This window comes from Neophocaena asiaeorientalis, unplaced genomic scaffold (assembly GCF_003031525.2).
Source record: "Neophocaena asiaeorientalis asiaeorientalis breed wild unplaced genomic scaffold, Neophocaena_asiaeorientalis_V1.1 scaffold130, whole genome shotgun sequence".
Taxonomy (NCBI): Eukaryota; Metazoa; Chordata; class Mammalia; order Artiodactyla; family Phocoenidae; genus Neophocaena; species Neophocaena asiaeorientalis.
Window position 1 is genome coordinate 5,375,744 of NW_020173397.1, and position 15,694 is coordinate 5,391,437.

The following is a 15,694-nucleotide window of genomic DNA, read 5'->3' on the forward strand; positions in this document are numbered from 1 at the left end:
AATAAATAAAATTAAATTTTTAAAAAACCCTCAGATTAACTTTCAGCTTAATATTTTGGAATGAGTGTATGCCTCCACCCCTGACGTACCATTGAATTGATCCAAAACATACCAAAAGAAATATATGAAATCATAGAGGGCCAGGAAGAAAAAAAACAGTAAGCCAGAAATTTGATGACTTTCTACAAGATAGAAAGCAGATGGGGAAAATTCGAGTCAACGTGGAAGTATATGATATTATGCAGTATAATGAGAAAGTTATCATTTCCACCACAGATGCATAAAATACTATCTAGGTACAATATACTTTAAAACAAATATAAAAATGTATATAACCAAGGTTGTAAATGAAAACAAAAAATGCTCAGGGAACCAAAAATGAAGAGGACACTCAAACATAGACTGGTGAGGAGGTGGTAAAGCTAAAATAATCCAAGGAGAAAAGGACCCTGCATGAAACAGGGGATCTTGAAGGATTCTGCTTATCTGGTGGAAAAAGAGTCTGTCATAGGTAGCCATAACACCAAGTTTATCCCAGGCTTGGTTGTAGGGCTCAAATTTATTCCATCTGCATGGTGAGGTAATTTTAGGCCAAAAAGTTAACATAGAAAGTAGTCCAAAACGGGGAAATTATAGAGCCACCCTAGAGGCAAAAGTGGAGCAGTGCTATAGAGAAGCATCTTCTACTCACATGATGCTGTTCTCTTATGGAAAGCGACATCTGCTGAAGATGAATTTGCCATAAAAGGAAATCATAAACACCAGAAAGAATGAGCCACCATGAGGGAAATCCAGCAGACACAAGTAATGGAATAATTTGTTTCTAAAAATGAAAACTAGTTGAACAATCAAAATTCAACTTTAAAATAAGCTTAGTTAAAAATATTGGAAGCAGTTTAAAAGTAAAGTGAAAATAAAATGGTAGAAAGGCAGACACTGGGTAAAATAAAATATCTTGGAGAAAATTTAAACAAGTTACGGTCCTGTTTGTGAAGAGGATTTATATATTATCTCTAGCTTTTTTAGAAATTATAAAGTTATATTTTATGTTAGAATATTTATGTTCACTAAAATGTGATAGAGTATCCAATTTTTAAGCTAGTAAAAAATATATAAATAATATATTTATCAATCCAATAAAAGGCAGTAAACAAAAAATACAATAAAATAAACTGTTGAAATTATCTCTGGGAAGTGGGACTAGAAATGTGTAGGAAGGTATTTTTATTTTACTACCTTTGCTGTAGTTTCAAATTTTATTACTGTTGTTTCGAGCTGCATGTATTACTTTTTTAGGACATTAAAATTTTAATTAAAAAAAAAAGCCCTTAGTAAGAACAGGAAAGAAATTCATAAGCATTTTGTCATGGCTTTTCTTGATGAAAGGAATTATGGCTTTTTTAAAAATGTTTTTCTGTGCATTGAACTTATAATCAGAAAATTAAATAAATCTTTTTTCTTGATCAGGCCTGATTGGTCTATGCAGAAATATCACTTCTATTTTTAAGCTATATGGATCTTAGGGCCAGCATCTCTAAATCTCTCATAATGCTCCCTGAGCTCCATTTTCATATCTTATTGTGATTTACACCTCCAAATTTAATTGTCTACTAAATACCCAATATAATTGAATAGATGATTGTAATATTCATTCTTTTCATTGTTTTCTATTATTTTTCCCACTTGATCCCAAAGCTTATAGACAAATGTTATAGTAGTGATACTAACATAAAAACAATTAAACAACTAATACAAAGAGTACTTACTAATTTCAAGGCTTTCTTCCAAGGTGTTTTCACATATTAACCTATTTACTCCTCTTGCTAGTACTTTGAAGTCAGTACTATTATTCTCTCCATTAGGGATGAGGAAACTGAGCTAAAGAGAGGCTAAGTAACTCATTTAAGGCAACAAAGCTATTCTGTACTGGATGTAGAGAAGAGCAGGTATATAACTGATGGGTGGCACTTCAGCTCAAGTGGCCTGCCTTCAGAATCCTGCTTACCACTTTATAGCCATGCAGAGAATGGAACTTAATGGAACATGTTTTACCAGTAAGATCATTCATTTTTTACTTCATAGGATACATGATTCTTTTATTGCTTCTTTCAAAAATATCAATACCTAAGTAATTTCATTCGTTTATTCATTTAATTGGAAACCAATTATGTGTAAGTTTTATACCCGCTCTACCACCATAAAATATTTGAGAGTGCTAATTTTGATTCATGCTACTAGGACTCAAATTCACTGTAAATTACCTTAGGATTCATTGCAGGATAGTTAAGTAAGCCATAGACTTCATCATGAAAGACTAATAGGAGATCAAAAGAATGCCCAATGACTCTGGGTTTTTTTTCTTTTTTTCTTTTTTTCTCTAGTATGCCCTGTGTTATGCCTTTACTATAACAAGTATTTAATACTAGAATACATAGTGCACATGAAATCAATTTTAACTAAAATAGCTCTTGTCAATATGAATGAAAATAATTTAGTTTCTAGTTTTCTAATGAAATTTCCACTTAAAAGAATTTTCCCCAACTGAAAGATTTTTACTTAAAGTTCCTTAAAGAGATTTCTATTCCTCATTTATTCTGCAGAAACAAGGAAGAAAGAAAAACATGATGGTAGTGGGATACAAAAACAAAGCAAAAAACCCTCTGTTTTCAATGAAAAATGTGAGTAGGGGTTACCCCAAAACACAGACTCTGACGCACATCTCCATCACTGTCAAAGTCCGAAGAAACATGGACCTAAGGGGGGATGCATCAGGGAAAAGTGACAGTTACTTTCTCTTTCTCTTTTAGGAGAATGCAGTTTGCCCCCAAACCTGCTAGCTTATACACCCTGCCCACACACGTGAACAGTGCCCCCCACTGTCAGCATCCCCACCACAGTGATACATGGTTCTACAATTTGTTACAATTGGTGAACCTATATTGTTACATTACCATCACCCCAAACCCACAGTTCATATTAGGGTTCATTCTTGGTGTTGTACATTCTGTGGGTTATGACAAATATATAATGACATGTATCTACTATTATAGTATCATAGAAAATTGTTTCAGTGCCCTAAAAATCATCTGTGTTCTGCTTATTCATATTTCGTGCATATATTTTGAAAGGAAAAGCAGATCATGGGGTGGGGGGAACAAAGGGAAATGCAGTTAAAAAACATAAATCTCAAGAAGAATCAGCCCCAGCTTGGGGAAAGTGCTTAGACAGTTATTCTTACGTAGATTTAATATCTTCTGCATATATTTTAAAAAAGAAAATCAAAGTGAACTGAAAAAGTATAAAATTAAAAATAATTTGGATAATATGATAGATATTGGAGACATACAAATGAGATCCAACATGCCCATAATTGGTGATCCTGAAGAAAAGAAGCAGTATAAAAACAATCTCCCCATTCTCTAGGAAAAAATTAAGTACATAGTGTAACAACAAAAAATTTGGAAATAAAAGAACCTCAGATCAATGGAGTACACCATATTCAAGCAAAGTTGATGAAGACCGACCAACTTCAGAACATATTCTGGCAAACACAAACAGACAAACAAGAATCATGTGGACATCCATCACAATAAAAGCAAGTTATATACAAGGATGAAAATTTCAAACATATCTAAAAACCACTGGGCAGCACCATTCAATATGGGAAGTGTCCTCAGCTTTGTTTATAAATATTTACAAATTTCTGAAGGAAAAAATAAGTTTGATTCAACAAAGATAACTTGTCTTTCATGTATAAGGCAAATGGAAGAAACAGTCTATCTAAGCACAGAGAAAATACAGCATCTATGACAGTTTCTTTGGTGGAGGGGTACTACTTAACAGTGACCTCCAACAACCTGAGAAATAATTCAAAATAAAGAATACAGGAATGGTGAATTGAGCAATTGGTAAGGACTGAATCCGTTCAAATTTGAAATAAGTCCAAACCAAGACTGTAGGAATTAAGCCAGGATGTAAATACTGTAAATCTCAGTAATGTAAAACTGATAATATAATTAAAATTCAGGTGGTATGTGTAAGGGAGATAATCATAAAGTACATGTGCTAATTTCTTTATCACAACAAGGACTTATAAGAGATTGTTTAATAATGCATTTTAAAAATGAGTTGAAACTATTAACATTTTCATAATTGTTGTTCTTAACTCTAAGATAATTTTTCTGGAACTAATCTCTGTTGCAAAGAAATGAATACCCCAAATTTAGTCATTTCTTCAGTTTCATACCAACTCCTTTTTTTCTGCTTAATCCAAATCTGAAATTAAATTCAGTACCTTTTTTAAAGAGTAGGGTAAAATCATATCCTTTTAAAAATATCTATCTGTGGATCTATCTATCAATCATCGATCATGTTATTTAAATACTTCTTATTTGTAAAAACAAAATTAAATATGTACGGTAAGAAATTGTTCTTACCAAAGTCTTTCTCTTTCTCATTTAGGCATCGGCATTGGATCTCTCCAATGATAGTCTTTAAATTTCATGGTTGTTATTTATGAGTGTTGAGATTTCTTTTTCAAACTTTTATGTTTGAGTTATTTTTAATGAGTATAGCTTATGCTACTGCATTCTAAATAACATGAGGTTAAATACATAAATGAATAATTTCATAACCTTCCTCCACTAAAATAATTTAAGAGGTACAAATTTACTTTTGTACTACTGAGTATTTTATTTGTCAGAAAAAATAAAGTATGCAAACGATATACCTCACATGCTTTTTACAAGATAATTAATTTGTTTTGTCTGAGTTTGGACCAAATATGTAATAATTTTCTAAATGGCAATGTAAATTATTTTTTATTAAGGAAAGTTACATGGAGAATTAAAAAAAAATATTCTGGTACTTCACTAGAAATGTTCAAAGAGTAATGCACAGTAGTTGATGGGCTTTTTTTTTTTGCTAAGACGTGATAAGTTATGCATTTATATAACCTCATATAAAGCCTTATATAAAAGTTTGCAGATTTATATATTTGAAATCTTTGGACTGCATAGCCATGTTGTTGCTTTAAAAAAAAATCACTGAAGCATCAAAGATAAAATGACTCTGTATTTCTGTTTGTTATACAAATCTCGTCAGTATTTTTGTATGTATCTGTTTGTTCTGTGAATTTGTGTAGGTTTACACGTATGTAAAAGAAGGGAGGGTCAAGGGAGAGTGTGCTTAAATGTCTCTTTTTTTTTATAAAATACAATGCACATAAATTGGTAGTCTTTAAAAACAATAATCAAAAAAAAGATGATAAACAAACCCATGAGGCAAATGAAAATTGTTCAAAACAAGCAATTCAATATTCAACATATGGCTTCTTTTTTTTATAAGACCTTTGAAAAACATTGCCACTTTAGATAAGATTATGAATACCTCATTTTCCGAATTGATTCTGTGTAATTCTACTGTTCTCCCTACTTTTTCCTCTTCTATTTAGTCATTCTGTGAATGTTTCTCAGAGGACATAGTTAGGATGCTGATTATTTAAACGTAAGTAGTTTACAACTGGAGAAGCAAAATTATGAATTCCAATATCCCCCCAAACCCCCAATGTTGACAATATTCCATTAACATAATGGGTTATATGTGGCTAATCTCAGAGCTCTTAAAAGTTTTATTCCCAAGTCATCAACTTTTGAAACTTTCCATAAAGTATTATACATACCTTAACACTGACAAGCTTAACTATTATAAATGGAAACTCCAGAAGCTATTATCTAGAAGCTACATAAGAGGCAAAATACCAGATAAATTTGGTGAGCTCATGTGACCTCCAGTCTTGCTTTGCTCCCCTAACTAAAACCCTCCCCCAGGAAACTTTTTATAAACATTCCTTTAAATCATCCGTTGTACACTGTAAACCCCACGCCTTTACCCTTTGACGAAAAAAATTTAGCAATAACATTTTCCCATTTGCCATTACAGAAAGGGCGTGAAGCCATCTGAAAGTACCAGAATTAGCACTGTCATCCCATCTTGCCCATTAGTTTTACTGCAGCAAAGACTAGTGAAACGCTGAAAAATATACCTGTAGTCTCTTTCCCTGGTTTGATCCTAAGCTCCTCCGAATACAGATTCAATACATTTTCTTTCACAGGAATAAATGTATTTTAAGCATCAGCATCATAGAAACACAGCATAAATAAAGCAGAGACTTCTCCCCCAACCCCAGATTTTACCTGTTATGCTAATACAAAGACACTGAAAGGAAGAAAAGCTGCAGCTTGCCCAGCAATATTCTCATTGCAGCAGACAGCAGAATTTTGTACTTACAGATCTTACCAGGGAAATGTCTCGGGATCTGTACAATTTTTCTGCAGAACTCTGTTTCAAGCTCTCAGCCAGGCATGCTGTGCATCCAGGCAGAACCAAGCCGTATGGAATGTCTATGCAGCTGGGAGATAATGGGACTCTTTTTCCCAGCTGGGACCGCAAGCCTTTTATCCACTGAGTACTGCGTGGCTCTTCTCTGGTCTTAAGCATAAAACACGCTCCTCTCCTGCTGCATTACTGACGGAACCTAGACAATTAGTTCTTGAGGCACATGTGCAAATCTCCCGTTTGGAATATTCAAAAGGAAAATTCTCCGTACATTGAAAAGCCAGTTCTATCTTCATCATCCTTCACAGAATCAGAGAATGCTGAAAGCAGCTGCCATTCCAGTGGCATGAAAGATTAAATTCACCCTCCCCTTTTTTTTGACTAGAGATAGTCACTCCTGTTGGGTCATCAGAAAATCTCTCTTATTGAAAACTGGGTCAGGCTAACTACTTATTAGGTTTCCAACAGGAAAAGAAGTAAATTTTTTTCTTCCTCTGGTTTCACTGCATTGTCATTTGCAAGCAAAGATTAAGCTGGTCAAGTGTCTGCCCGAATTTAGCCTATATTCAAACGTAAGCTTTCTTATAGCTTTCATGCCTATAGCTCCTGCGACTCGTTAGGGTGAAGAGAAAAGGGAAATAAAACCCAAGGATCTTATGCACTGTCACTGAATCCTTTCTAAACCATATTTTTAAAATACGTGCATGAGGCTTCTAAAAGACAGGTAAACACATAAAGAAACTAAAGGCCAAAAGAGTATAGCTGCTCTCTCAGGTTACTTATGTATAATCTCCTGAGGCCGAGAGCCACTGTATATGTGTTTGCAAAACAACTCTGTAAGGAAAAGAATGCTGTTTGTGTTTCACATCCAGCCCTTCAACTAAACTTTTTAATATGTTTGAGTTTTGGTATTGCTTTTGAAGGAAGTAACAGCTTGTTGAATAAAAGCTAAGAAATAGGAAGACCACCTGCATGCAGAGACACCAACAGATACACACATGGCTACAACATGAGAACAGAAAAATTGCTTGAACTTATTTTCATGTTGTAATAAAAAGAAATTGCACTTTTTACATCTTAAAGTAAATAGATACTGGGAAGATGAAATCCACAAATCAAATATGGTATCTTTCAGACTCAGTTTTCTTTTATCTGATGAGCCAGAAAGTTTCTATGACTGCGTGTTATGACTACATTCTATGGATTTCTATGATTACATTCTTCTGTAAATATGTCAGTCACATACCTCATTTCTACACAGGGTCTAACAAACATTATAGGAGGGTTTAGAGAGGAGTTAATGCTTCATAACACTAGGTAAACTCAAAACGGTCTGTACTATTCTTTTAATTCATGGGGAGGCAAATTGGAAGAATTATTTTATAGGGATATTTGTCTTAGTTGAACTGCAAAACTTTTTAAGTTAAAGGCATCTCTCTTTTTTGAAATCAAAATGTTGTTTATTTATAAAAATTCCAACATGCTGAATTTTTCTGAGGATGTATGAGAAAAATAGTCATACTGTAGTAAGTTTTTCCATGAAGAAGAATTCATTTAGTTTAAAGGACACCCCTTGACTCAAATCTCTAATGCTTCTGCCCCATCTTCAAAGACCATGCTCCTTCCTCAGGCCAGGTCCTCCACTGTGCTCTAGTTACCGTGCTGTCTTACATATACAAACACTGTTCCAGCTACTTGTCCCCCTTTTCAGAATCACCAGTTCTGTCTTTTTTAAAGCACCTTGAATGAATTGTCTATACTCATGGTCTTCAAATCATCCTTTTCCTTTCTCCCTTGAATCCAATTTAATTGGCTGTTTCTCCCCACTGTTCCCTGTCTCACTAGCTGTTCCTGTTCAAAAACTTTTGCTGGTATCTTCTCATCTTCCTAATCTTTAATCACTGGCAGCCTCAAAGTTTTAAATTAAAGTCTGTACACTAAAAACTATAAAGGAGTACTGAGAGAAATCAAATAAGACCTAAATAAGTAAAGAAATATACCATGTTCATGGACTAGAAAACAATATTTTTAAGAGGTCAATTGTCTACAAATAGGTCTTTAGATTTGAAATAATTCTAATCAAAATCTCAGCTAGTTTTCTTGTGGCAGTTGTCAAGTGATGATAACATTTCTATAGAATGAAAATAGCTAAGAAAAGTAAAATCAAAATGATAAAGAACAAAATTGGGGAAATTATACTCTGATTTTACCACTTACTACTACCCTAAAGTGATCAAAGTAGTGTAGTATTGGCAGGATAGTTCAACAGAACATAATAGAGTGTCTAAAAATAGAACCACACTTATATGATCAATTGATTTTAGACAAAGGTGCTGAGATAATTCAATGATGAAAGCATCATATTTCAATAAACGGTGTTTAAACAAATGGATATTTATTTGGAATAAATTAACTTTGACCCACCGTACATACACATGCAAAAAAAGGATCACAAACCTAAAAGTAAAATTTGAAATGGATCACAGACCTAAAAGTAAAACTTTAAAACTTCTAAAAGAAAATATACAAGTTATTGGGCTAGGCAAAGATTTCTTAGGACACACATATACATACATATGTATACACAATAACACAAAGCTTAGCGAAAAATAGAAATATTGGGCTTTGTCAAAGTGGAAAATGATCTTTGAAATATATCATTAAGGAATTTTTACAACTCAATAACAAAACCAACTAAAAAATTTTTTTAAATATATAAATGGACAATTCACCAAAGATATGTGAATAACATTTAAGCACATAAAAAAAGGTGCTCAACATCATTATTCATCAGGAAAATGAAAATTAAAACTGCAGTGAAATACCACTGCACACCTATTAGAAAGACTAAAATTAAGAACGCTGAAAATACCAAAGCATTTTTGAGGATGTGAGACAACTGGAATTCTTACTACTGGCTGCTTAGAGTGTAAAGTGTTAAAACTACTTTGAAAAACAATTTGGTAGTTTCTTAAAATACTATTACCAAGAAACTCCACTCCTGTGTATTTTCCCAAAAGAAAAGAAAGTGTATGTCTACACAAAGTTTTGCCCTGAAGATTCAGAGCAGTTTTTTCCTAATAGCCAAAAGTTGGAAACTACACAAATGTCCATCAGAAGATTAAGGGATTAAAAAATTGTGCTACTTTCATAAACGTAATATTAGTTAGCACTAAAAAGACAAAAATTACTGATACTTGTTACTTAGAGTAATCTAGAAAATAATATGCTAACAGAAAGATATTTTAAAAAAAGGCACGGCAGTTTTATACTGACAGAAAACAAAAAATGGTTGCTTAAGGCTGAGGTGGGAGAAGATTAATTGCAGCTGGGCATCGGGATATTTTAAAGTGCTGAAAATATTGGTTTTGATTGTGATAGTGGTTACCTGGTATGTACATTTGACAAATGTTTTCATACTCTACAAGTGGGTATATTTTATTTCATGTAAAGTATATCTTATAAAGTTGGGTTTTAATAAATTAAATGATGATGATGGTAGTAGTAGTTTTTCTTACAGGTTTTGGAAAAATAATTATTGACAAGCCTATCATTCTGACCAAATATTATTGTTTTTGCTATTATTGTTATTACTGATTTTAGTGGACAATGAAAATTGTCCTCTACAATCTCTATGATTGTTAGTCCTTTCAATCCTTTTTGATCTACCTGTGTCAATTTGGTTCATTTTTATTTTTCTAGGGGACAATGATGGTGACGGTGATGATGGTGATATTGAGAGGTAACTTTTATAGCTCAAAATATGTGCCAGGTAGTGTTTTAAGTATTTTATATTATTTATTTAATCCTCACAATAACCTGATTAGTGTTATTATTTTCCATGTGTAACAAACAAGGAAACTGAAGCACATAGAGGTTAACTAAATTGTCTAAGAGCATCTAGGCAGTAGATAGTGTAAAGGAGGGATCAAACCCAGGCAGTCTGGCTCAAGAATTCAATATTAATATTGATTTTATTATTCAAATCTTTATATTCCTTTTTACATTTTGTCTACTTGACATGTCAAATTCTGTGAAAAGCATATTAAATTTCTCCCACAAAGATTTTTTAAATCAAGTAATCCTTATTTTTCAAGAAGCTTTTGCACTACATATTCTCCTGCTAGAGTGCTTAATAGATAAATGTTATGTGTGTGTGTGTGCGTGTGTGTGTGCATGTACATATATATCACTATGTATCTCACTATAGTGAGATATATATACTATATATAGTATCTATCTATCTATTCTCTACCTACCTATACAGTGAATTGCAGCTTTATGAGCGTATATGTATGTATATATACATATGATTGCATCTTTATGATATTATAACATCTTTAGGAATCCTTTTAAACTTGTTTACATCTCTTGGACTTGAATTCTATTTGGCATCCCTACTTTCTGGTTTGCATTTTCCTATATACACTTGCACATTAACAAAATTTGTTGCCACTTTGTTTTAGCTGTCTTTCTCATAATCATCATAAGGTTGGGCTTTCTTTTATTTAATTGGGGTATAGCTGCTTTACAATATTGTGTTAGTTTCTGCTGTACAACGAAGTGAATCAGCTATATGTATACATATATCCCCTCCCTCTTGGACCTCCCTCCCTCCCTCCCGCACCCCACCCATCTAGGTCACCACAGAGCACCGAGCTGAGCTCCCTGTGCTACACAGCATGTTCCCACTAGCTATCTATTTTACACATGGTAGTGTATATATGTCAATCCCAATCTCCCAATTCATCCCAGCCCCCCTTCCCCTCCCCGTGTCCACGTGTCCATTCTCTACATCTGTGTCTTTATTCCTGCCCTGAAAATAGGTTTAGCTGTACCATTTTTCTAGATTCCACATATGTTCATTGCAGCAGTACTCACAATAGCCAGGACATGGAAGCAACCTAAATATCCACTGACAGATGAATGCATAAAGAAGATGTGACACATATATACAATGGAATATTACTCAGCCATAAAAAGGAATGAAATTGGGTCATTTGTAGAGACGTGGATGGACCTAGAGTCTGTCATACAGAGTGAAGTAAGTCAGAGAAAAGCAAATATCATATATTAACACACATATGTGGAATGTAGTTGGGCTTTTTCAACCCAATGTGGCTCTGCTTTCTGATAGGGTAGCTTAGTGCATTTGCATTTAGCGTGGTATCTGGCATTCGTATTGGAATCTCTTTCTTTCTTCTCAGTCTGGCTGAGGCATGGAGTTGGGAGTCTTTCTGTGTGCAGATATTTGCCACATGCCCACATGGTCTGGGAGACATTGAGACCTACATTTCAGGTTCTACCCAGCTCAGTAGGACAGCCTCATTCGACAGGACCCCCGACATTAGGCACAGGCTGATGGGTGTAATGCATGTCTCAATTCTGCCACAGAATTCCTTCAGCAGTTAAGTCAACTTCAGGGAACTATGAGACGGGGCTATTTTTCCCCTCACGGCCTCAGGGAGCATTTCCCTTCATGCTGCTATTTCCTCTTCTCTCTTGGTACCAAAGGAAAACAAACAAACAAAAACAACAAAAAACACAGTGTTCGTCTTCGTCCCAACACTTCCCAGTAGAATACATAGACTCCTCTCACCTGCCGACTCTTGAAGTGGGTCCCCCAAATTTTATAAGCTTCAAGCCCCACAAAATCTTGATCTATTTCTTCCTCTTGAAAACATGCCTATTAACTATAAATGATATATAGTTGCCTTATTGTGAAGAAACCTCTAATGACATTCTTTCTCTAAAGGAATTAAAAGAAAGGTTACTTTATTGAACTAATGCAATTATTTAAAGATATATGATATACCAACATAGAGGTGTTGTTTTCTTGATGTTATTGTTTTGTTTCCTTTATTTTCTATTCAGATACTTTGGTATGCACACCTGTTCTAAATAACCCTTGTTTAAAAATGTGTATAGTTAATGAGATATTTTCCCCTGCCCATGATAGCCATTTCTCCTAATATTACCAAAATATAAACAATTTTTTATAATTTCCTGAGGGCTTCCCATGGGCCAGACGCTAACTCTAAAATCTCACTTAACCCTTACGATGACCCTATGATGTAGTTACTATCACCTTTGCTATACTGGCACCTGAGATTTGGAAAGATTAAACAGCATGCCAAGATCATACAAATTGTAAAAGGCCAAACAGGAATTTGAACACAGGTCCATTACCCTCAACATCTGTCTCCTGAACCTCTCTGCTAGGAGCTCTTTGCTGTATACAATGGCATATCTAATGGAAGGCAAAAATAACTGCTATAATTTTTATGGTTATTTCACTCTTAAAGACATAAAATAAAAGGTTTCTCTTGAACACAATTGTTTAAGCTATAACTGCACAGACTTTGACAATTAACTAGATAATTAAGCCCTATATTATTTATAGAACAGCTGATTTCTCATGAAAATAGTATGAATCTAAATATTTGGCTCAACTCTCCACAGTGCTTTGAAAAGGATAGAAGTATTAAATGGTCCCAAGAAATGTAAACTATAATTTTTCCCTTACCATTTTCTTTTCCTTTTTGGTGAGAGAGAGGTAGGGATTAGAGTGCTATGAAGGGAAGTTCAGTACACATATCACATTTACTTTCCCTCAGAAAAGAGCACATTGAAGGAAGGATGATAACAGTTTTCTTAGTCTTTTGCCCCAACACAAAATTGTTTTTTCACTTTATACCATGTATGTATAATTTTACAGATATTCAAAAATTCACTTCCCTTTGGGGAAAAAAAAGGAACACTTTTTTGCCTGGAAATGTATCGCTTTTCAAAGGGAAGATAGTCAGGGAAATGAATATATTCTTCTACCACATAGTAAGAAAAGGTATATTTTAGAAGAAGTATATTCCAATAATTCAGTTCAAACACCTTGAATATGTTCATATAAATATAGAAGATTTTTTACACAATGATAACTTACAACAGGGAGTAGGTAAGACCTGGTATCTTGTGACATGAATTATTTTGCTTCAACCAGAGAAGGACACTGAGAAATTGTTCCATGGAACTGCCTGCCACCTGCTGCTTCCAACACTGAATTTTAATGAGCACCAATTGCTCTGCAAGGCTCACTATTTTAGGAGTATTATTTACCATGAGGCCCACTATGATTTTTCTAAATTATAGAGTAAATTGCTTGGGCCTCAGTGAAAATAAATGTATTTCATTAATGTGGCTCCTCTTCTAGTCTAGTCTTTTTAACCCTGAATATTGAGACATTTTCCATGCATAATAATTATGAATGTGTCCTATGTCATAGACACAGTGAAGAGGTCACAGCACATAAACTCTAAAATCTGGAGCTTAGCTGCTTAAACAACTGTTCTGGCTTCCCCATTCTTGTCCTTCATTTATGCAATATACAAACTACTACACTGAGTTTTAATGGTGATTAGACATAGAAAACATGAGTTTCATCAGAGTTTCCATCAAGTGGAATTTACTTATTGGCCCACTGGCATCATTACCAGAAATACTGCACAGGTTTTTCTTTCACTGACAATGCAATGGTATTTCTTTCATAATCATGTGGTAGATTGGTTTATTACCTTCAAGTCTTTATCCTTCCCTGCGTATACACAATTGCTATTGCTTCATTGTAGGTGGAGTATACTTCCCTGTCCCTCGATTTTTGGACTTGACATGTGGCTTGCTTTGACCAATAGCATATGAATCTAAGTCACAGTGTGCTGGCTATAGGCCTACGTTTTAAGTAAATCCATGTGTTTCTGTTCACCTTCTTGTTCCTTTGGTGTTACTATAGAAAAACATGTTGGCTAGCCTGCAGTCCAAGGAGAATGAAAGATACTGGGAGCAGAGCTACTTCAGCTGATTCACAGACTTGGGTAAGTGCAGCCCAGATGGGCTGAACCTCAGCTATCTTGTAAACACAAGCAATAAAATCAATTTTTATTATTTTAAGACACTAAATTTTGGGGTGATTTGTCATGCAACAATAACTAGCCAACATAGATATTATCACTCCTTGAACCCAAGTCAACATAGTCTGGATTCTTTTTAGAGCAGAGCCTGAGATAAGGACTTTTTGTCTTTTGTCATAGATGAGTGATTTATTTGAAAATGTGATCTCAGAGAAGTGAGGGACAAAGAGAATTAAAAAGGGAGCAAAAAAATCCAATACAGGATCTATCATTGAGTTTTCCATCACTCAGTATGAATGGTTGCTCAATAATATGGGAACATCTAAGAAGTTTATCATATCCAGTGCCTCTGGGCTATCCACCTAGATTGAGCATTAGAGAAGCATATATCTATTGGCTGCCATCCCCAGTGGTAACATGATCATATACTTCATTATGTAAAACAGGACAATTATAACAGTAAAAAGAGAAAGTATTAATAGTAATGCTGGCACAACTGGTATAACTCAAATCTATCCTGGACCATTGAGGACATGTGATCACCCTACATATTGGTCCAAGATTGTCCTAGGAGACATTAACTTTTCTACGCATCCATGGTACAAATACATGAGTGCCAATCAGGTTTGTATGCTCACTCAATACCATGGAATCAGAAAAACTGCTGAATGGGAAACAAGAGTTATGAGAGATAAAATTTGTCAGGTAACATCTGTGTTAGATGAAACATTGCCTTGAATATTTGGTCAGACTGAGAAGATTTGAAATTGTGCAGAAAAAGGCATTGAATTTAGTTCCCACTTTGCCATACTCAGATCTATTCAAAACCTTCATTAAGTCCAATCAGTAACAGAGTCAACTTCTGGATTGAGCCAGGCAAATTCTCTGCAATGACTTAAAAACAAGAGGCTTAGAGAAAAATAGCTATAGCCCCACTGAAACTAGACTTGGGATGGTAACTGATAACTATCATCTCATTTCTTTACTACGAAATCTAGATTTCTTACCCTCAGCTAGGAATTTGGCTGTCCTTGACTCTCTGTTTAGGTAACCCAGACATACTTCCCTGGGGAGATTATACCCTTAGACCTCTTGCCCTAGTGAGACTACATTGGCACACTTCCCAACTATTATTTTACAATAAAACTCAAGAGATAATCCAGTGTATAGTCAGCATTACAGATGTTCTCCTCCAAGACCCCACTCTGTAGCAGAAAATGTTGCTCCTAATGGTATTAAGTGTTAGCTAGTCCCAGCAATATAATAATTTCTTTCTTTTTCTTTGGGTCACTAGAATAAGATAATTAAAGAGATCAAGTAGATGTCATAGAATATTTATTGTCTCCTCGTAAAAGTTTTCTTCCATTAGGATTCAGAACCTCTAAATTAAGGAATCTGGAATTGAAGAGATAGGAGTACAAATTCTGCAAATGGGCAATTGGGAATGATGGTAAGAA

The 15,694-nt window shown here is 34.4% G+C and overlaps 1 protein-coding gene across 1 annotated transcript in view; it reads right to left on the reverse strand.

Annotated features, from left to right (window-relative positions):
* CNTN6 (contactin 6) overlaps positions 1-6,473 on the reverse strand; it is a 289,356-nt gene extending 282,883 nt beyond the window's left edge. The window contains exon 1 of the mRNA XM_024747063.1: positions 6,289-6,473. The gene's annotated coding sequence lies outside the window, so the exon portion shown is untranslated. The remainder of the gene's footprint in view (positions 1-6,288) is intronic.
* Positions 6,474-15,694: the final 9,221 nt, after the last annotated feature.